Source organism: Balaenoptera borealis, assembly GCF_965194805.1.
Source record: "Balaenoptera borealis genome assembly, chromosome: 7".
Taxonomy (NCBI): domain Eukaryota; kingdom Metazoa; phylum Chordata; class Mammalia; order Artiodactyla; family Balaenopteridae; genus Balaenoptera; species Balaenoptera borealis.
The window spans coordinates 70,169,888-70,192,456 of NC_138864.1; the positions used below are offsets into that span (position 1 = coordinate 70,169,888).

The 22,569-nt window shown below is 40.3% G+C and overlaps 1 protein-coding gene across 1 annotated transcript in view; it reads left to right on the forward strand.

The window, feature by feature from the left end:
* SLC25A13 (solute carrier family 25 member 13) overlaps positions 1–22,569 on the forward strand; it is a 209,976-nt gene that overhangs the window by 9,393 nt on the left and 178,014 nt on the right.

The window sequence follows — 22,569 nt, forward strand, 5'->3', positions numbered from 1 at the left end:
GTCAGTCCAACTTTTTGCAGAATTAAATACATAGTGATAAAACCCAGTATAAATTTTAGGATTCTTTGGGTTAATTTTGATTCCATTGGGGCCAGGGTATTATTTTGGATGGCGTCTCTGAATTATTATTTAAAAATGAACTTATGCCTATTCTGTTTTTTGACATTCTCTCCTTTGGGTCACCAGTGACCTCTGTTCTAAAACTGTTGGCCTGTCCTCCTTATCTCTGGCCTCACAGGACCCCGTGTCCCACTCCTTCCTTCCTGGAGCGCCTTCTGTCAGCTTTCATGATGTGCCCTCTCCTGCTTGGTCCCTTAACTCATACTTATTCTCCTTGGCCGGCTTCTTTTTGTCCGTCTGGTCTCCCCTGAAATGTTGGTGTTCCCCAGGCCTCTGCCTGAGATCCTTTTCCTTCTGACAGGTGATACTCCATGGTACTCCCCATGGGGCAGCTCTCTCAAGCACTGGCCTTGCGTTTTTGACTTTTTGTTGGAAATCTCAACTGGTTTGTCTCAAAGATATTCCAAACTCTATTTACTAGAATTGAATTCACCTTCTTGGTCATTCCTTACTTTTAGCTGCAGTTTAACTTTCCTACTAGTTAAAGTTTCTGGTTAGTTCGCTAAGTACTTGTGTGGGCAACCAGGAGAGGCACCATTGGCAGGAACTTGGATATGGGCACAGAGATGGGTCAGTCAAACCCTTCCCATTCCCTGGAGCAGGTGTGTCCCATCTCCTCCATTTATGTTCAGGTCCTCATTCCTTTTTAGGTCCAGCATTGCCATAGCTCCAAGCTGGTTTTGCCTTTGGTCTCTTCTCTGCACTTTCCTCTCCATTCTGCCCAGAACTGTCAAAGGAAGCTTGTAAGATTGGCCCTTGTGTCCCTGTTAAGAGCAGTCCTTTGTTCATGAGCACAGCACTTAACAGTTTTTAAAAAGTGCATTCAAGTGTGTTATTGATTCCAACTATATGCCAGCTCCTATACTGAGTGCTGGGCTTCCCCAAACGAGTAAGCTATTGGACTTGTTTTCAGGAACTCACAGTCTACAGAGATTAAAATGACCAGATAATGTGAAGACCAAAGCTTCATTATTTGATCTTTATAATCATCTACAAGATAGCAGGGAAGGTGTCATAACCTCATTTGACAGAGAAACTTAAGGTTCAGAAAGGTTATGCAAGTAACAGTGACAACAGCAGCTGACACAAGCCAGATACTGTTCTAGGCACTCTGTATGTAAAGTAATTTAATCTTCACAACAATCCCACGGCATGTAAGCGCTATTATTGTCTCCATTATACAGATGGGGAAACTCATCTGTACAGAGTGGTTAAGTCTCTTGAGGCACAGAGAGATTACATGACTTGCCCAAGGTCACACAGCCTTCAGGTGGCAGAGCTATGACTGGAACACAGGCAGCCTGACTGCAAAGTCCATGAACATAACCACTGTACTACATTGCCCTCTTTAATTTACCTTGCTGCACAGTGTGGCGTCATTATGCCTAATATTATTAAGAATAATATTTAATCTCATTAGTCAGTTTATGCCTCCTTGGTCTTGGCTGTTGTCTAACTTTTCCAGTATTACCTCATGCCCATTCCCTTCTCATATCCTTCACAGGGGTTTGTAAATGTGACATGTCCAACCCCTGTTCAGATTCTGTGCCATAAAGCTATGGCAACAGTGTAGCAGGAAAAAAGGGAGCCTGTTTGTTTGTTTAACTTAGAGCTCAGTCAGAGACAAGAATGTTTCTTGTCATTCCTCTATATTGGTGGGCAGATTTTGTTTGTTTTTTTAGTTCTTTCCTTCAGTTTTAGGGAAAGCGGTCTTAGTTTTATACCCTCATCCCTTGAAGTATCTGTAAGGATGTTAAATCCCATGTCCTAGTTTTTATAGTTGGTTTGTTCTAATCAAGATTCAGACACAGTCTGCGCATGGCATTTGGTCGATACGTCTTTTAACTCTTGTTAATGTCTAGGTTTGACTACCCATCTTTTTTTGCGTTTCCTTGCAGTTTATTTGATGAGTGAATTGGGTCATCTTTCCTGTAGTTTCCCACAATTTGGGATTTGCTGATTGCACCCCCCTGATGTTCGTCTGTCCCTAGTGTTTCCTGACAATTGATAGTTAGGTCTGGATGCTTGATCAAGTTTAAGGTTTTATTTATTTTTATTTTTTGTTTTTGGCTAGAATACTTCCTAGGTGGTTGCTGGCTGCCTCTCTCAGGTTACTGGATCCTTGGTACTGGATACGCCCATCAGGAGGCACGTAATTCCTGGTTGTTTCCTACGTTGTTATGTTTGGTGAGTGGGTTTGGATGTTGCCTTCCTGCTCCACCAGCATTTTGCGTAACGGTTTATTTTAGTTGGCTAAGTTTTCATATTCACAGTTGTTCTTTGTGGTGCATTGTGATGTTCATCCTTTAAAAACACACACGTGTGCCTGTGTGTATACACACACATTTGGCAACCTGCAGGTAATTGATTCAGGCACGTGTCCTCAGTGGATGCTAAAACCTTCAGTAAAAGATTGTTGGAATTCTCCCTGTCTCAAAGTATCTCCCTATAAATTACTAACTACAAAGGGGAAAAAGTACCGTTATAAGGGAGGGCTCGGCCTCAATCTGTGATCCAATTTAACATCATCAGAAAGAGGGAAAAGCTAGCATGGCGCGCCCACTGGTGTGATGCGATGAGAAGTATACAGCGTGACCTTTAGAGATTTCTTGCCAAAAATGTTGAATCTGAATCTAATCATGAGGAAACAATTAGACAAATCCAGAAAATAAGACGTTCTGTAAGACCTCTGGTCTGACTTTAAAAATGCCAATGTTATGAATGAAAAGGCTAGATTAAAGGAGGCTCCCGAAGAGACATGACAACCAAATGCAGTGCTTGAACGTGGATCCAAAATAAATAAAACAATGGCCCTGTTGGAGCAACTTGAATAAGGAGTTTATATTAAATTATGCTGTAATAGTTGGCTAGGGCTGCCATAACAAAGTACCACAGAATGAGTGGCCTAAACAACAGAAATTTATTTTCACACAAATCTAGAGGCTAAAAGTCCAAGATCAAGGTGTTGAGAAGGTTGGTTTCTTCTGAGGCCTCTCTCTTTGGCTCATAGATGGCCTTTGTCTCCTTGGGTCTTTACGTGGTCTTCCCTCTGTGTCTGTGTCCTAATTTCCTCCTCTTATAAGGACACCAGTCTTAATGGATTAAGGCCCACCTTAATGAACTCATTTTACCTTAATTACTACTTTATATATCCTATCTCTAAATACAGATTCATTCTGAGGTACTGGGGGGGTTAGGGCTTCAACATATGAATTTTGTGGGGACACAGTTCAGCGCATAACAGATATTAAATCATTTTTAAATTGTCTTGGGTGAGATAGTGATATTGATGTTCTGAAGGAAAATGGTCCTTGCTGTTTCTTGTATTTTATGTTTTCCACTAGATTTTAAACTGATGACAGGGACCTCAAAGTACCTGTTACGTAACATTCAGACACTGTTTGTTGAATTGTTCTTTTACTTGGGGGAGCCACCCATGGCAAAGTGAAAGGGAGAAGGAGATTTTCTGCTGCATGCGTGTGGTTTGTTGGAAACTTCTCTTTTTCTAGTAAACCATTTTCTCAAGCCCCTCCATCCCTCACTAAACTAAAAAAAATAATAATTTGGAATCCTTGAGGAGTTGTGCATGGGTAACCTCCAGGAGAGCGCATGATGGAGAATCATAGCTGCGGAGTAAACCTCGGCAGGGATTGGGCTGTTCAAGGTAGATGAATCTCCATGACTACAGAGAAGCTGCTTCAGAAGGAGGCTCCTGGAGAAATGTGCTTCTTTTTGACTAAGAAGGTCCAGCTGCGTTATAGCGCGACATTCCCAGCAGGTGCAAACAGTATGTCTGCTGTTTCAGACCAGCTGGTCCCAATAGCATACTGGGCCCTCCAGGTGGCTTGACAGGAAAGGCTGGTGATATATCCGGTCTCTTATCTGACTCTGCCAGGCCCACTGGCAAGGACTTTCATTCCTTGTGAGTCTTCACGAACTTATTTTATTGCAGGTTGATGTTGACTCTGCGTTTCAAGATTCCACTTTCTTTCCATTGTGAACTGAGATGGGAATCTCAGTTCCAAAGTAAAAGCTCAGCTCCTGGTTTCCTTATGGTGCTTCTTGGAGGTTTTTGTTAGCCCATTTTGGTGTCCACCAGCGGTTTAAGAAGAGCCTGGTCTTGACCTTTGCCCAGCTTTCCATTGGGTTATTTGCCTTCTCATATTGACTTGTTCTAAGAGCGCTTTTAAATTAAGAACCTTGGCCTTTTGTCCTGTTACACATTATTTATATGTTTATTTTTTGCAGTTGTTTGATGTTTAATGGGTTCATACACACTTTTGATTTTTAAAACTTTTTATGTTACATATTTATTAATCTTTTCCTGTATGGTTTCTGCATTCTGGGTTGCCTATCATGTTTAAACACAGCTTTCCCACTTAGTATTACATAAGAAACCACTCATGTTTGATGTCAGATGAAAGGTAGGAAACCAGTTTAATTTTTGTTGTTGTTGTTCAATCCCAGGAGGTCATGAACCTTCACTAGTGCCATTTCATCAGCCAGCATGACCTGCTGCCAGACCCTCAGCCCAGACCCTCTGCTGGCTCAGATTCTTAAGAGGAACTCTGATTAGTTCAGAAAGCCAAGAGAGCCTTCCCGTAGGGCTCAGCTGTCCACTGATGACTCAGTCAGCTGGGCCGCTATGAATATGGAAAGGATACAACAAACTGGCAAGCAAGGCACTGCTAGATCCTGTCCCAGCGTATGCTACTTTCATTCAATCCTGATTCTCACTCACTCTCTCTCTGTAACAGGTGAGAAGGTAGGAAGTCATATTGCTGGTTAGCAATAGAGTCAGAATTCAGACGTCCATTTGCAAAGTCCATAGAAGTAGGTGTAAATAGCATTCTATGAGGGAAATCTGGTTAGAGAATCTGGAAAATCTTCCAGGAGGAATTGGCATTTGACTTAAGCCTCAAAAACATAGTAGCATTTTTTAAACTTCTCATTATGGAAATTTTCCATAAAAAATTAGAACAGTGTAACAAACTCCCATGTCCCTTTCTAGCCAGTTTCAGTAATTATCAGTTTATGGCAGATGTTGTTTAATTTATACTACACCTTCTCTTGTCCTCTCATCTCTCTGAGTTTTTCATAGCAGATCCCCAACATCATATCTGTAAATATCACTGTGTATATCTTAAAAAGATTTTTAAAATGCACAACCAAAATATCATTGTCACATCTAAAAAACTTTTAGTGCTTCCTCAATATGATCAAATATCTATTCTGTACACATTTTACTTATTTCCCCTATTGTCTTACCATTTTTTAAAATTGTTTTTTGAATTGTCATCTAAATAAGGCCCAGGCATTGCAATTGGTTGATGTGACCTAATTTTCTTTAATCTCCAGGTTCTCTGCTTTCTTAATCTCCTGTTCTCTCTTTTTTTCCTTCTGAAAGTCATTATCACATATGATTAAAATCATGGACTCTGTTCAAATTATGGCTCTGGGCAAGTTACTCTACCTCTCTGTACCTCAGTTTCCTCATCTGTAAACAGGGCATGGTTGTTTTTACTTCCTGGGTTATTGGGAGGGTCAATGTGCTCATGTGTCTAAAGCTCAGAGCCGGACCTGGACATAGTAAGCTTTACAGAAGTGTGGGCTTCCAGAGGGGTTTGGAACCAGAGCACTTGCTCAGAGTCATGTTGAAAATCGTGGGAGAGGAAAGAGGAGGGGTTGCTCCAGTGAAGTTGTCCCCAGTCTTTGGGACGAGGATCCCGGCTGTGCAGAGGGCTACTGTTCATTTTCTTTTAACTTCCTCCTGGGTTCTTGACTATTCTTCAATTATATGATGTTGATGCACAGCAGAATTTTGAACAGGTAAGGTATTATTTAGTGAAAGCAACTTTCTGTTGTCCTTTGATTTGCTGCTCTCTCTTCTCTGCGTTTATTAAGTTAGCTATTCTCTCTCAGCCATTTTACCTTTCTGTGGCATTATCTGGGCTCTAGCAACTTGTGATCTCCTAAGTAGAACCTTTCAGCACTTTATAAATATGTCATATACTTTTTATATTCCTTTGTTCCCCATCAGGAACATACACCCCAGTCTTCAGAACAGCACAATCAGTTTTTATTCATTTAAGGAGCAGTAGTAATTTGACACTTGCTAATATGTAACAAATTATATTGGGAGTGGTAATTACAATTGCAGCTGGTTGCTAATTACACTGTAACCTTGATGCTTTAAAAAAAATTGAGACTGAGTTCAGCATATAATACTGAGAATAATATTCTCCATTAGGTAAATCTGGCTTCCACTGAACCACGGGTATTTATGTATGATAATGCCAAATCAGAAAGACTTCTTTAAGTGGCTTTCACCTGTAATGTTGTCCAGTAGCACCATTCATAAGGATAGCTTAAAGTCCACATCTTTGATTGCCAAATTCCTGGCACATCCTCCAGGTAGTATAATTAGAATGAAGATGACCTGGGCTCTAGGGTCATTTTTCGCTCTATGATTTACTACTACTCATTGAAGACTAAGTGTCTTACATGCCGCAACTTCCTCATCTGGAGACTGGGATGTTAATGACTTTTCACCTTGAATAGTTTTAGTAACGTTTAAGTGAGATCAGGCATAAAGCCTTTAGCACATGCCTAGCATAGAGTTAAGGGCCCAGTAAAAGTTAACTGGTCAGTGTGAACTGCTGTAATCGGTAATAAATAACCCAGTTCCAAGACCTTACCTCTGCCACCCCTGACTCCAAGAGTTACCAGAGTTACCACTTTGATTTGTGATAGCATATAGCATCACACACTTTGTACCAACCACTCGTTGATAAGTCTGTCATTCCCCCTCAGGGGGCAGGGTCTCTGGTTATTTGGCGTTGTCCCCTCAATGCCTGGTACATGGTAGGCTTCCCATAGGCGATCGTGTTGCATGAATGAGCAAGTAGAGCAGCGCTGTCTCAGGCAGTGGTTCCCCACTGGGGGCAGGGTAGTTTTGCCCCCCAGGGGAGATTTGGTAATGTCTGGAGACACTGTTGGTTGTCACATCTGGGAGAAGGGGTTGCTACTGGCATCTAGTGATTACAGACCAGGGATGTTGCTAAACATCCTGCGATGCACCCGACAGCCCTCTATAACAAAGAATGATCTGACCCCAAACAGTACGGCCAAGGTTGAGAAGCCCTGGTCTAAGGCAACTTGACTGTATTAGGTTGTGGCCCTGGGGGAAAGGCATGGGGCCTGGGGCCTATCAGCTCTTTGACCTGCAGTTTTCTTAACTACAAAGGAAAAGAATCCAACCTACTTCAAGGATTCAAAGAAAGGGAGATTATACAGATCTGTGCCTAGTGACTCTGCCTGCTTAGTTTCATCTTGATGGTCCTGGCTACCCATGATCTTTCTTAAAAATAGACTTTATTATTATTGTTTTGGAGTGGTTTTAGGTTCATAGCAAAATTTAAAGAAAGGTTCAGAGATTTCCTGTACTCCTCCTGGCCGCCCCCCGCACATGCATAACCTCTCCCACATTATCATCATCCCCCCCATCAGAATGGTGCATTTGTTACAATTGATGAACCTACAGTGACATATCATTATCACCCAAAGTCCGTGGCTTACATTAAAGTTGACTCTTGATGTTGAACAGTCTGTGAACACATTTTATAATGATATGTATCCATCATTATGGTTTCATACAGAGTCTTTTCACTGCTCCAGAAGTCTGTGCTCTGCCTGTTTTTCTTCCCTATTTGCCAACCCCTGGCAACTACTGATCTTTTTACTGTCTCCATAGTTTTTCCTGTTGCAGAATGTCATATAGTTGGAATCATACAGTATGTAGCCTTTTCAGATTGGCTTCTTTCACTTAGTAATATGCATTTAAGTTTCCTTCATGTCTTGTCATGGGTTGATAGCTCATTTTTTAGTGCTTAATAATATTCCATTGTCTGGGTATACCACAGTTTATCTACTCACTGACTGAAAGACATCTTGGTTGCTTCCAGCTTTTGACAGTTACGAATAGAGCTGCTGTAAACATCCATCCATCCAGGTTTTTGTGTGGAGATAGTTTTCAACACCTTTGGGTGAATACTAAGCAGCATGAATGCTGGATCATATGGTAAGAATATGTTTAGTTTTGTAAGAAACCTCCAATTTGTCTTCCAAAATGGCTGTGCCATTTTGCATTCTCAGTGATATTGTCAGTGTTCTGGATTTTGGCCATTCTAGTGGGTATGTAGTGGTATTTCATTGTTGTTTTAATTTGTATTTTCCTGATGACTGAAGATGTGGAGCATCTTTTCATATGCTTATTTGCTATCTGTATAACTTCTTTGGTGAGGTGTCTGTTAAGGTCTTTGGCCCATATTTTAATCTTAATTGGGTTGTTTGTTTTCTTTTTTTTTTTTAAAGATTGATTGATTGATTGATTGATTGATTGCTATGTTGGGTCTTCGTTTCTGTGCTAGGGCTTTCTCTAGTTGCGGCGAGCGGGGGCCACTCTTCATCGCGGTGCGCGGGCCTCTCACTATCGCGGCCTCTCTTGTTGCGGAGCGCAGGCTCCAGATGCGCAGGCTCAGTAATTGTGGCTCACGGGCCTAGTCGCTCCGCGGCATGTGGGATCCTCCCAAACCAGGGCTCGAACCCGTGTCCCCCGCATTAGCAGGCAGACTCTCAACCACTGTGCCACCAGGGACACTGGTTCTTTGTATATCTTGGGTAACAGTCATTTATTGGCTATTCTTGTGCAAATACTTTATCCAAGTGTTGGCTTATCTTTACATTCTCTTGACAGTGTCTTTCACAGAGTGGAAATGTCTATTTTAATGAAGTCCAGCCTATCATGGATCATGCCTTTGGTGTTATATCCAAAAAATCATCATCAAACCCCAAGGCCATCTAAGTTTTCTCCTTTGTTGTCTTCTAAGAGTTTTACATTTAGGTCTGTGATCCATTTTGAGTTAATTTTTGTTAACGGTGTAAGGTCTGTGTCTAGAATCATTTTTTGCATATCGATGTACAGTACCATTTGTTGAAGAGACTATCTTTGATCCTTTGTCAGAGATCAGTTGACTATATTTATGAAGGTCTATTTCTAGGCTTTCTATTCTGTTAGATTGAGGATAATTATGTCTTTTTGGAGAATTGACCCCTTTATCATTATATAATGTCCCTGTTTATCCCTGTTAACTTTCCTTGCTTTAAAATGGGCTCTGTCTGAAAGTAATATAACTCCTCTGCTCTCTTTTGATTAGTGTGTGCATGGTGTATCTTTCTCTGTTATTTATTTTGATCTATATGTGTCTTTATTTAAAAAAAATTTTTTTGTAGGTGGCATATAGTTGGGTCTTATTTTTTGATGCATTCTAACAATCTCTGTCTTTTAATTAATTGGTACGTTGATGTTTAAAGTGATTTTGATTATCTTCATTGGTGTATCTGATCTTTGTGTATCTGTGGTTTGGTATCTGACATTGATTGGGTGGAAATTCTGAATCATTATTATTTCAGATATTCCTTCTGGTCCTTTCTTCTCCTTCTGGTATTCCCATTACATGTATATTACACTTTTTGTAGTTGTCCCACGGTCTTGGATATTGTTCTGTTTTTTGTTTTTTGTTTATTTGTTTACTTTCAGTTTTTTTTCTCTTTGCTTTTCAGTTTTGGAGATTTCTATTGAAATATCATCAGACTCAGAGATTTTCTCCTTGTTGTATCCAGTCTACTAATAAGCCCAGCAAAGGCATTCTTCATCACTGTTACAGTATTTTTGATCTCTAGCATTCTTTTTTAGTTCTTCCTTAGAATTTCCATTTTTCTGCTTACATTGCTGATCTCTTCTTGCATGTTGTCTACCTTATCCATCAGAGCCCTTAGCATATTAATCATAGTTGTTTTAAATTCCTAGTCTGATAATCTCAATATTCCAGACATATTTGAGTCTGGTTTTGATGCTTGCTCTGTCTCTTCAAATTGTGTGTTTTTGCCTTTTGGTATGCTTTGTAATTTTTTCTTGGTAGCCACACATGATGCACTGGATAAAAGGAACTGCTATAACTAGTCCTTTGGTAATGTGGGCGTAGGGTGTAGAGGGAAAGGAAGTGTTTCTAGTCCTATGACTAGGTCTCAGTCCATTAGAGAGCCTGTGCCCCTGGACAGTGTACTTCACAAGTGTTTCTCAATTTTTTCTTCCCCTCGGGTGGGAGAGGATGGCTGGAGGTGGCTGGAGTTGGGTATTTGCCTTCCCTCTGGTCAGCTGGCTCTGGTATTAACCCCAGCAGGTTAGACTCCTCTGAAATAATTTCTTCTGAGGCAGACCTTCTTATAAAGAACAGAATGCTCTGATGCATTTCAACTTGGTTCCTTTTCCTTTCCTCCTACTGGAAATGCCAGGTGATTTTTCTCTGATATTCACTGAGAACCAGGTTGAGTTCCAAGAGGTAACATTCACAAAAGTGTGGGGAATCCACTATGTCTAGGTCCACCTAGAGTTTTTTACGTCTTTTCTGGTCCACACTGAGCCTCCAGCAATTGGTCATTGTGATCCTCTGGTTCTGCCTTTCTGTTTCTCCATTTTGGGGGACAGTGGTTTGCTTGGTGACATCACTCCTCTGATGGATCTGGGGAGAGTAGTTGATTTTTCAATTTTTAAGCTTTTTACTTATTTTTAGGACAGACTGGCAACTTCTAAGCCCCTTACGTGCTGGACTGGAAACCAGAAGTCTCCCCATCATCTTTTGACTACCTTTCCTGTACTGGAGAAAATCCCCACATTACAAGGCCTGCCTGCTAGAACATCTGAGTCAGAACTCAGTTCCCATCTTTCCCTGCAGCGAGGGCACAAGCATGTGATCTAGCTTTGCCAATTGGATGCTCATGTGTGACTTTGATTTGGAAGACAGCAACACAAGGAAGCAGCTTGTGTGTGAAGTTTCCATTTTGGCTGACATGATAGGCAGCCTAGGCAACCTGCTTTTGTTGTGGGATCTGAGGTGCATTTCTCACCAGGTGATTCTGGGATAGTTTTGGGCATCACTGGTGGTGCCTTAGCCTTAAGCTGATTCTCCAGGCTTCCCAACATGACTGTGATCATCTAATAGAATTTTAATATACTGTTTTTCTCCTTAGCCTGTTACCTTTTATTGCTTATTTCTAAGTTGGATACATGTTGGACCTACCTCCTCATCTTCCTTTCGTATTTGGGATTAGAAATATATAACTTGTGTTTACAGCTTACATTTTTTTTTTTTTAAAAATCTTTATTGAAGTATAATTGCCTTACAATGGTGTGTTAGCTTCTGCTTTATAACAAAGTTAATCAGTTATACATATACAATATGTTCCCATATCTCTTCCCTCTTGCATCTCCCTCCCTCCCACCCTCCCCATCCCACCCCTCTAGGTGGTCACAAAGCACCGAGCTGATCTCCCTGTGCTATGTGGCTGCTTCCCACTAGCTATCTATTTTACATTTGGTAGTGTATATATGTCCATGACACTCTCTCACCCTGTCACATCTCACCTCACCCCCTCCCCATATCCTCAAGTCCATTCTCTAGTAGGTCTGTGTCTTTATTTCCGTCTTGCCACTAGGTTCTTCATGGCCTTTTTTTTTTTTTTCCTTATATTCCGTATATATGTGTTAGCATACTGTATTTGTTTTTCTCTTTCTGACTTACTTCACTCTGTATGACAGACTCTAACTCCATCCACCTCATTACAAATACCTCCATTTCATTTCTTTTTATGGCTGAGTAATATTCCATTGTATATATGTGCCACATCTTCTTTATCCATTCATCTGTCGATGGACATTTAGGTTGCTTCCATGTCCTGGCTATTGTAAATAGAGCTGAAATGAACATTTTGGTACATGACTCTTTTTGAACTATGGTTTTCTCAGGGTATATGCCCAGTAGTGGGATTGCTGGGTCGTATGGTAGTTCTATTTGTAGTTTTTTAAGGAACCTCCATACTGTTCTCCATAGTGGTTGTATCAATTTACATTCCCACCAACAGTGCAAGAGAGTTCCCTTTCCTCCACACCCTCTCCAGCATTTATTGTTTCTAGATTTTTTGATGATGGCCATTCTGACCGGTGTGAGATGATATCTCATTGTAGTTTTGATTTGCATTTCTCTAATGATTAATGATGTTGAGCATTCTTTCATGTGTCTGTAGGCCATCTGTATATCTTCTTTGGAGAAATGTCTATTTAGGTCTTCTGCCCATTTTTGGATTGGGTTGTTCGTTTTTTTGTTATTGAGCTGCATGAGCTGCTTGTAAATCTTGGAGATTAATCCTTTGTCACTTGCTTCATTTGCAAATATTTTCTCCCATTCTGATGGTTGTCTTTTGGTCTTGTTTATGGTTTCCTTTGCTGTGCAAAAGCTTTTAAGTTTCATTAGGTCCCATTTGTTTATTTGTGTTCTTATTTCCATTTCTCTGGGAGCTGGGTCAAAAAGAATCTTGCTGTGATGTATGTCATAGAGTGTTCTGCCTATGTTTTCCTCTAAGAGTTTGATAGTGTCTGGTCTTACACTTAGGTCTTTAATCCATTTTGAGTTTATTTTTGTGCATGGTGTCAGGGAGTGTTCTAATTTCATACTTTTACATGTATCTGTCCAATTTTCCCAGCACCACTTATTGAAGAGCCTGTCTTTTCTCCACTGTATATGCTTGCCTCCTTTATCAAAGATAAGGTGACCATATGTGCGTGGGTTTATCTCTGGGCTTTCTATCCTGTTCCATTGATCTATATTTCTGTTTTTGTGCCAGTACCAAACTGTCTTGATTACTGTAGCTTTGTAATATAGTCTGAAGTCAGGGAGCCTGATTCCCCCAGCTCCATTTTTCGTTCTCAAGATTGCTTTGGCTATTCGGGGTCTTTTGTGTTTCCATACAAATTGTGAAATTTTTTGTTCTAGTTCTGTGAAAAATGCCAGTGGTAGTTTGATAGAGATTGCATTGAATCTGTAGATTGCTTTGGGTAGTAGAGTCATTTTCACAATGTTGATTCTTCCAATCCAGGAACATGGTATATCTTTCCATCTATTTGTATCATCTTTAATTTCTTTCATCAGTGTCTTATAATTTTCTGCATACAGGTCTTTTGTCTCCTTAGGTAGGTTTATTCCTAGATATTTTATTCTTTTTGTTGCAATGGTAAACGGGAGTGTTTTCTTAATTTCACTTTCAGATTTTTTGTCATTAGTGTATAGAAATGCAAGAGATTTCTGTGCATTAATTTTGTATCCTGCTACTTTACCAAATTCATTGATTAGCTCTAGGAGTTTTCTGGTAGCATCTTTAGGATTCTCTATGTATAGTATCATGTCATCTGCAAACAGTGACAGCTTTACTTCTTCTTTTCCGATTTGGATTCCTTTTATTTCTTTGTCTTCTCTGATTGCTGTGGCTAACACTTCCAAAACTATGTTGAATAATAGTGGTGAGAGTGGGCAACCTTGTCTTGTTCCTGATCTTAGTGGAAATGGTTTCAGTTTTTCACCATTGAGGACAATGTTGGCTGTGGGTTTGTCATATATGGCCTTTATTATGTTGAGGAAAGTTCCCTCTATGCCTACTTTCTGCAGGGCTTTTATCATAAATGGGTGTTGAATTTTGTCGAAAGCTTTCTCTGCATCTATTGAGATGATCATATGGTTTTTCTCCTTCAATTTGTTAATATGGTGTATCACATTGATTGATTTGCGTATATTGAAGAATCCTTGCATTCCTGGGATAAACCCCACTTGATCATGGTGTATGATCCTTTTAATGTGCTGTTGGATTCTGTTTGCGAGTATTTTGTTGAGGATTTTTGCATCTATGTTCATCAGTGATATTGGCCTGTAGTTTTCTTTCTTTGTGACATCTTTGTCTGGTTTTGGTATCAGGGTGATGGTGGCCTCATAGAATGAGTTTGGGAATGTTCCTCCCTCTGCAATATTTTGGAAGAGTTTGAGAAGGATAGGTGTTAGCTCTTCTCTAAATGTTTGATAGAATTCACCTGTGAAGCCATCTGGTCCTGGGCTTTTGTTTGTTGGAAGGTTTTTAATCACAGTTTCAATTTCAGTGCTTGTGATTGGTCTGTTCATATTTTCTATTTCTTCCTGGTTCAGTTTCGGCAATTTGTGCATTTCTAAGAATCTATCCATTTCTTCCAGGTTGTCCATTTTATTGGCATAGAGTTGCTTGTAGTAATCTCTCATGATCTTTTGTTACAGCTTACATTTTTTAAGAGTAGCTATTAATCACTACCAACCTTATGTATCATTTTAGGATTCACAGAGCACTTTTTCTTCATTCTAATGAATCCTTAAGATAACTTTATGAAACAGATAAGTAGATTTTGTCATTTTGCCCTTTTTATAGATGAGGAAACTAAAACTTGGAGATGTTAACTGACTTGTCCAAGATCACCAAGTTAGCAATACATTGGAACCCAAATTGTTAAACGTGGTGATGTTTGCTTATGACAGGGTGAGCAAGCATCTCTTTCACCATAAGGAGTTGAAAATGTAAACAGACAAATGTCTATTTCAGAAAAGACTTATACTGTCTCTTGTCAAATTTTAGTCTTGGGAACATTTACTGGAATGTTAGCTTTAGCTTAATAACAATAATAATAAAATCTAAAATTAGAGCATTTAAAGTTATTTTGGCCTAACAGAACCCACAGCTAAAACACCACTGTTCATTTAACTGCTGTACTCTTCTTCATACAGAATTTTAATGGTGATGGCTTTATTACTGTTTAATGTTTGTCTACAACACATTTCACAAGCTACTGAATCCTTCTGATAAATATCGCCAACATCCCTGAAATTACCCACTTACATAATTACTCAGCAGGTTAACATTTGTGGTGTGTCTGGTGCTTTATAAGTCAACTGTTGAGTGATATGAACATTAGAGAGTTGATTACACAGTAAGGTTGTGGTTTGAAGAATGCTTAACATGGCATCTTGTCTGTATATTAATTTATATTTCAGTAACTTTTTTATAATGACTGCTCTTCATTTATTTATTTTTTAACATCTTTATTGGAGTATAATTGCTTTACAATGGTGTGTTAGTTTCTGCTTTATAACAAAGCGAATCAGCTATACATATACATATATCCCCACATCTCTTCTCTCTTGCATCTCCCTCCCTATCCCACCCTTCTAGGTGGTCACAAAGCACCGAGCTGATCTCCCTGTGCTATGCGGCTGCTTCCCACTAGCTATCGGTTTTACATTAGGTAGTGTATATATGTACATGCCACTCTCTCACTTTGTCCCAGCTTACCTTTCCCCCTCCCCGGGTCCTCAAGTCCATTCTCTAGTAGGACTGCGTCTTTATTCCCATCCTGCCCTTAGGTTCTTCATGAACATTTCTTTTTTTTTTTTAGATTCCATATATATGTGTTAGCCTGCTGTATTTGTTTTTCTCTTTCTGACTTACTTCACTCTGTATGACAGACTCTAGCTCCATCCACCTGACTAAAAATAAGTCAATTTCGTTTCTTTTTATGGCTGAGTAATATTCCATTGTATATATGTGCCACATCTTCTTTATCCATTTATCTGTCGATGGACACTTAGCTTGCTTCCACGTCCTGGCTATTGTAAATATAGCTGAAATGAACATTGTGGTACATGACTCTTTTTGAATTATGGTTTACTCAGGGTATATGCCCAGTAGTGGGATTGCTGGGTCGTATGGTAGTTCTATTTTTAGTTTTTTAAGGATCCTCCATACTGTTCTCCATAGTGACTGTATCAATTTACATTCCCACCAAAAGTGCAAGAGGGTTCCCTTTTCTCTACACCCTCTCCAGCATTTGTTGTTTGTAGATTTTTTTGATGATGGCCATTCTGACTGGTGTGAGAGGATACCTCATTGTAGTTTTGATTTGCATTTCTCTAATGATTAATGATGCTGGGCATTCTTTCATGTGTTTATTGGCAACCTGTATGTCTTCTTTGGAGAAATGTCTATTTAGGTCTTCTGCCCATTTTTGGATTGGGTTGTTTGTTTTTTTAATATTGAGCTGTATGAGCTGCTTGTAAATTTTGGAGATTAATCCTTTGTCAGTTGCTTCGTTCGCAAATATTTTCTACCATTCTAAGGGTTGTCTTTTTGTCTTGTTTATGGTTTCCTTTGCTGTGCAAAAGCTTTTAAGTTTCATTAGGCCCCATTTGTTTACTTTGTTTTTATTTCTATTTCTCTAGGAGGTGGGTGAGAAAGGATCTTGCTGTGATTTATGTCAGAGAGTGTTCTGCCTATGTTTTCCTCTAAGAGTTTGATAGTGTCTGGCCTTACATTTAGGTCTTTAATCCATTTTGAGTTTATTTTTGTGTATGGTGTTAGGAAGTGTTCTAATTTCATTCTTTTACATGTAGCTGTCCAGTTTTCCCAGCACCACTTATTGAAGAGTCTGTATTTTCTCCATTGTATATTCTTGTCTCCTTTATCAAAAATAAGGTGATCATATGTGCATGGGTTTATCTCTGGGCTTTCTGTCATCCTGTTCCATTGATCTATATTTCTGTTTTTGTGCCAGTACCATACTGTCTTGATTACTGTAGCTTTGTAGTATAGTCGGAAGTCAGGGAGCCTCATTCCTCCAGCTCCATTTTTCTTTCTCAAGATTGCTTTGGCTATTCGGGGTCTTTTGTGTTTCCATACAAATTGTGAAATTTTTTGTTCTAGTTCTGTGAAAAATGCCAGTGGTAGTTTGATAGGGATTGCATTGAATCTGTAGATTGCTTTGGGTAGTAGAGTCATTTTCACAATGTTGATTCTTCCAATCCAGGAACATGGTATATCTCTCCATTTGTTGGTATCATCTTTAATTTCTTTCATCAGTGTCTTATAGTTTTCTGCATACAGGTCTTTTGTCTCCTTAGGTAGGTTTATTCCTAGGTATTTTATTCCTTTTGTTGCAATGGTAAATGGGAGTGTTTCCTTAATTTCACTTTTAGATTTTTCATCATTAGTGTATAGGAATGCAAGAGATTTCTGTGCATTAATTTTGTATCCTGCTACTTTACCAAATTCATTGAGTAGCTCTAGTAGTTTTCTGGTAGCATCTTTAGGATTCTCTGTGTATAATATCATGTCATCTGCAAACAGTGACAGCTTTACTTCTTCTTTTCCGACTTGGATTCCTTTTATTTCTTTTTCTTCTCTGATTGCTGTGGCTAAAACTTCCAAAACAGTATTGAATAATAGTGGTGAGAATGGGCAACCTTGTCTTGCTCCTGATCTTAGTGGAAATGGTTTCAGTTTTTCACCACTGAGGACAATGTTGGCTGTGGGTTTGTCATATATGGCCTTTATTTGTTGAGGTAAGTTCCCTCTATGCCTACTTTCTGGAGGGTTTTTATCATAAATGTGTGTTGAATTTTGTCAAAAGCTTTCTCTGCATCTATTGAGATGATCATATTGTTTTTATTCTTCAGTTTGTTAATATGGTGTATCACATTGATTGATTTGCATATAATGAAGAATCGTTGCATTCCTGGGATAAACCCCACTTGATCATGGTGTATGATCCTTTTAATGTGCTGTTGGATTCTGTTTGCGAGTATTTTGTTGAGGATTTTTGCATCTATGTTCATCAGTGATATTGGCCTGTAGTTTTCTTTCTTTGTGACATCTTTGTCTGGTTTTGGTATCAGGGTGATGGTGGCCTCGTAGAATGAGTTTGGGAGTGTTCCTCCCTCTGCTATATTTTGGAAGAGTTTGAGAAGGATAGGTGTTAGCTCTTCTCTAAATGTTTGATAGAATTCGGCTGTGAAGCCATCTGGTCCTGGGCTTTTGTTTGTTGGATGATTTTTATTTTCAATTTCAGTGCTTGTGATTGGTCTGTTTATATTTTTTTTTTTCTTCCTGGTTCAGTCTTGGAAGGTTGTGCTTTTCTAAGAACTTGTCCATTGGGCTTCCCTGGTGGCGCAGTGGTTGAGAATCTGCCTGCCAATGCAGGGGACACGGGTTCGAGCCCTGGTCTGGGAGGATCCCACATGCCGCGGAGCGGCTGGGCCCGTGGGCCACGATTGCTGAGCCTGCGCGTCTGGAGCCTGTGCTCCACAGTAAGGGGGGCCGCGACAGTGGGAGGCCCGCGCACCGCGATGAAGGGTGGCCCCCGCTCGCCGCAACTGGGGAAAGCCCTCGCACGGAAACGAAGACCCAACACAGCCAATAAATAAATAAATTAAATTAAAAAAAAAAAAAAAAAAAAAAAAAAAAAAAAGAATTTGTCCATTTCTTCCAGGTTGTCCATTTTATTGTCATAGAGTTGCTTGTAGTAATCTCTCATGATCCTTTGTATTTCTGTAGTGTCAGTTGTTACTTCTTTTTCATTTCTAATTCTATTGATTTGAGTCTTCTCCCTTTTTTTCTTGATGAGTCTGCCTAATGGTTTATCAATTTTGTTTATCTTCTCAAAAGAGCCAGCTTTTAGTTTTATTGATCTTTGCTATCGTTTCCTTCATTTCTTTTTCATTTATTTCTGATGTGATCTTTATGATTCTTTCCTACTGCTAACTTTGGGGTTTTTTTGTTCTTCTTTCTCTAATTGCTTTAAGTATAAGGTTAGGTTGTTTATTTGAGGTGTTTCTTGTGTCTTAAGGTAGGATTGTATTGCTATAAACTTCCCTCTTAGAACTGCTTTTGCTGCATCCCATAGGTTTTGGGTCGTCATGTTTTCATTGTCACTTGTTTCTAGGTATTTTTTGATTTCCTCTTTGATTTCTTCAGTGATGTCTTGGTTATTAAGTAGTGTGTTGTTTAGCCTACATGTGTTTGTATTTTTTACAGAATTTTTCTTGTAATTTATATCTAGTCTCATAGCGTTGTGGTTGAAAAAGATACCTGATATGATTTCAGTTTTCTTAAATTTACCAAGGCTTGATTTGTGACCCAAGATATGATCTATCCTGGAGAATGTTCCATGAGCACTTGAGAAGAAAGTGTATTCTGTTGTTTTTGGATGTAATGTCCTATAAATATCAATTAAGTCCATCTTCTTTAATGTATCATTTAGAGCTTGTGTTTCCTTATTTATTTTCTTTTTGGATGTTCTGTCCATTGGTGAAAGTGGGGTGTTAAAATCCCCTACTATGGGTTGAGAATCTGCCTGCCAATGCAGGGGACACAGGTTCGAGCCCTGGTCTGGGAAGATCCCACATGCCATGGAGCAACTAGGCCCGGAGTGACAACTACTGAGCCTGCGCGTTTGGAGCCTGTGCTGCGCAACAAGAGAGGCCGCGACAGTGAGAGGCCCGCACACTGCGATGAAGAGTGGCCCCCGCTCGCCGCAACTAGAGAAATCCCTCACACAGAAACGAAGACCCAACACAGCCAAAAATAAATTAATTAATTAATTTTAAAAAAATCCCCTACTATGATTGTGTTACTGTCGATTTCCCCTTTTATGGCTGTTAGCATTTGCCTTATGTATTGAGGTGCTCCTATGTTGGGTGCCTAAATATTTACAATTGTTATATCTTCTTCTTGCATTGATCCCTTGATCATTATGTAGTATCCTTCTGTGTCTCTTGTAACAGTCTTTATTTTAAAGTCTGTCTTGTCTGATATGAGAATTGCTACTCCAGCTTTCTTTTGATTTCCATTTGCATGGAATATCTTTTTCCATCCCCTCACTTTCAGTCTGTATGTGTCCCTAGGTCTGAAGTGGGTCTCTGGTAGACAGCATAGAGATGGGTCTTGTTTTTGTATCCATTCAGCCAATCTGTGTCTTTTGGTTGGAGCATTTAATCCATTTACATTTAAGGTAATTATCGATATGTATGTTCCTATTACCATTTTCTTAATTGTTTTGGCTTTTATTTTGTAGGTCTTTTCCTTCTCTTGTGTTTCCTGCCTAGAGAAGTTCCTTTAGCATTTGTTGTAAAGCTCGTTTGGTGGTGGTGTGTTCTCTTAGCTTTTGCTTGTCTGTAAAGGTTTTAATTTCTCTGTCGAATCTGAATTAGATCCTTGCTGGGTAGAGTAATCTTGGTTGTAGGTTTTTCCCTTTCATCACTTTAAATATGTCCTGCCACTCCTTTCTGGCTTGCAGAGTTTCTGCTGAAAGATCAGCTGCTAACCTTATGGGGATTCCCTTATATGTTATTTGTTGTTTTTCCCTTGCTGCTTTTAATATTTTTTCTTTGTATTTAATTTTTGATAATTTGATTAATATGTGTCTTGGCATGTTTCTCCTTGGATTTATCCTGTGTGGGACTCTCTGCACTTCCTGGAGTTAACTATTTCCTTTCCCATATTAGGGAAGTTTTCAACTATAATCTCTTCAAATATTTTCTCAGTCCCTTTCTTTCTCTCTTCTTCTTCTGGGACTCCTATAATTCGAATGTTGGTACGTTTAATGTTGTCCCAGAGCTCTCTGAGACTGTCCTCAATTCTTTTCATTCTTTTTTCTTTATTCTGCTCTGCAGTAGTTATTTCTAGTATTTTATCTTCCAGGTCACTTATCTGTTCTTCTGCCTCAGTTATTCTGCTATTGATTCCTTCTAAAGAATTTTTAATTTCATTTATTGTGTTGTTCATCATTTTTTGTCTGCTCTTTAGTTCTTCTAGTTCCTTGTTAAACGTTTCTTGTATTTTCTCCATTCTGTTTCCAAGATTTTAGATCATCTTTACTATAATTATTCTGAATTCTTTTTCAGGTAGACTGCCTATTTCCTCTTCATTTGTTAGGTCTGGTGGGTTTTTACCTTGCTCCTTCATCTGCTGTGTGTTTCTCTGTCTTCTCATTTTGCTTAGCTTACTGTCTTTGGGGGTCTTCTTTTCACAGGCTGTAGGTTCGTAGTTCCCATTGTTTTTGGTGTCTGCCCCCAGTGGCTAAGGTTGGTTCAATGGGTTGTGTAGGCTTTCTGGTGGAGGGGACTAGTGCCTGTGTTCTGGTCGCTGAGGCTGGATCTTGTGTTTCTGGTGGGTAGGTCCGTGTCTGGTGGTGTGTTTTGGGGTGTCTGTGGCCTTATTATGATTTTAGGCAGCCTCTCTGCTAATGGGTGGGGCTGTGTTTCTGTCTTGCTGGTTGTTTGGCATAGGGTATCCTGCACTGTAGCTTGCTGGTCGTTGAGTGGAGCTGGGTGTTGGCGTTGAGATGGAGATCTCTGGGAGATTTTTGCCATTTGATATTACATGGAGCTGGGTGGTCTGTGGTGGACCAATGTCCTGAACTAGGTTCTCCCACCTCAGACGCACAGGCCTGATGCCCGGCTGGAGCACCAAGACCCTGTCATCTACACGGCTCAGAATAAAAGGGAGAAAAAAGAAAAGAAAGAAAAAATAAAGTTATTAAAATAAAAAATAAAAGATAATTATTAAAAATAAAAAAACAATTTTAAAGTAATAAAAGAAAAGAATGAAAGAAGGGAGCAAGCAAACCAAAATACAAATCCACCAATGATAACAAGCGCTAAAAGCTATACTAAAAATACCAAGAAAAACCAGAAAGATGGACAGACAGAACCCTAGGAAAAATGGTAAAAGCAAAGCTATACAGACAGAATCACACACAGAAGCATACACATGCACACTCACAAAAAGAGAAAAAAGGAAAAATACATATATCGTTGCTCCCAAAGTCTACCTCCTCAATTAGGGATGATTCGTTGCCTATTTAGGTATTCCACAGATGGAGGTACATCAAGTTGATTGTGGAGATTTAAGCCGCTGTTCCTGAGGCTGCTGGGAGAGATTTCCCTTTCTCTTCTTTGTTCGCACAGCTCCTGGGGTTCAGCTTTGGATTTGGCCCTGCCTCTGCCTGTAAGTCGCCTGAGGGCGTCTGTTCTTCGCTCAGACAGGATGGGGTTAAAGGAGCAGCTGATTCAGGGGCTCTGGCTCACTCAGGCCGGGGGGAGGGAGGGGTACGGATTCAGGGTGAGCCTGCGGCGGCAGAGGCCGGTGTGACGTTGCACCACCCTTAGGCGCACCCTGTGTTCTCCAGGGGAAGTTGTCCCTGGATCACAGGACCCTGGCCGTGGCAGGCTGCACAGGCTCCCGAGAGGGGCGGTGTAGATAGTGACCTGTGCTCGCACACAGGCTTCTTGGTGGCGGCAGCAGCAGCCTTAGCGTCTCATGCCAGTCTCTGGGGTCCGCGCTAATAGCTGCAGCTCGCGCCCGACTCTGGAGCTCGTTTAGGCGGCACTCTTAATCCCCTCTCCATGCTCACTGCAAAACAAAGAGGCAAGAAAAAGTCTCTTGCCTCTTCGGCAGTTCCAGACCTTTTCCCGGACTCCCTCCCGGCTAGCTGTGGTGCACTAACCCCTTCAGGCTGTGTTCACGCCGCCAGCCCCAGTCTTCTCCCTGCGATCTGACCGAAGCCCGAGCCTCAGCTCCCAGCCCCGCCCGCCCCGGAGGGTGAGCAGACAAGCCTCTCGGGCTGGTGAGCGCTGCTCGGCGCCGAGCCTCTGTGCGGGAGTCTCTCCGCTTTGCCTTCCGCACCCCTGTGGCTGCGCTCTCCTCCGTGGC